Source organism: Bison bison, unplaced genomic scaffold (genome assembly GCF_000754665.1).
Source record: "Bison bison bison isolate TAMUID 2011002044 unplaced genomic scaffold, Bison_UMD1.0 scf7180017864376, whole genome shotgun sequence".
NCBI classification, from domain to species: Eukaryota; Metazoa; Chordata; class Mammalia; order Artiodactyla; family Bovidae; genus Bison; species Bison bison.
In genome coordinates, this window is record NW_011494948.1 from 15,550,732 (window position 1) to 15,551,786 (window position 1,055).

Sequence of the window (1,055 nt, forward strand, 5' to 3'; positions counted from 1 at the left end):
TGTTAGGTAGTTAGAATAGGAAAAAGGAGTCCATAATGGCTGTGGCTAAAAGACAAAGAAAGGAAAAAGCCCGTGAAAATAGAACAAAGGAAGTTCAGAGGACTGGAGTGAGAACCTTAGGTGAAACAAACAGCCCTCCTGGCTAGCCCAATTTACATAGGACAGGCTCAGGGGGAGGAGAAAAAACATATAAAAAGAGGAGCCAAAATTGAACTTCTGGCTTCTCTTCTCTTCAAGTCTTTTGGGTCGGCCCACCCTCACGCCTGGAGGATGTATTTTCCTTTGCTTTCCAAATAAAACTGAGCTGTAACACTGATCCATCCATTGATTCAAATTTTTGCTGCGGTGAGACAGAACTGAGGAAATTACATACTCCCCCAATATCACTAATGAAAATTATTTGTTATTTAACTGAAATTCATATCAGAGTGGGGCTCTCTATTTTTTATTTTCTAAATATGGCAACCCTACTGCACGGATAACCACCCTGATGTTGAGATATTCCTCCTCAGGCTCCCATGGCTCTCTATGCCCACCTCTGCACCAGTATCTACCCTGATCCCTGAGAGTTCATGGTTGTATTCTGATCTCTGAATCCTTCATTTGCCATTCAGGGCCTGGCAAAGAACACAGTTTGTTGAGTGAATGAATGCATATGTGTGACATCCCAATAAACCTGCATCATTTGGTGGAATCAAAGTCTTGTGATCAGTACACTGCCTCAGTTCCACTTGTATCCACCTTGTCTTCACATGATTGACATATCGACCCAGCAGCCAAGCTGGTAGGAAAGCAGGAAAGGCAGGCGCGAAGGCTGAGAAGATGGAGCCAGCTGGCGCTGAAGAAGCTGGGAGTGACAGCCACCGCCCTCAGGGAGCAGGAGCCTGGGAGGAGGGAGGTAATGCGGGTGGAAGCATGCTTCTCCCTTGGGGCTCCTCATCACCCCTCCTCCAGGAGGTGCAAAGCACCCCTGCCCTGCGCCTGGCCAGAGGCCAACCCAGGGCTGGCCCTCTCAGGGCCTCCCAGCTTTCCAGCCCTGGACCTAGACTAGTTTC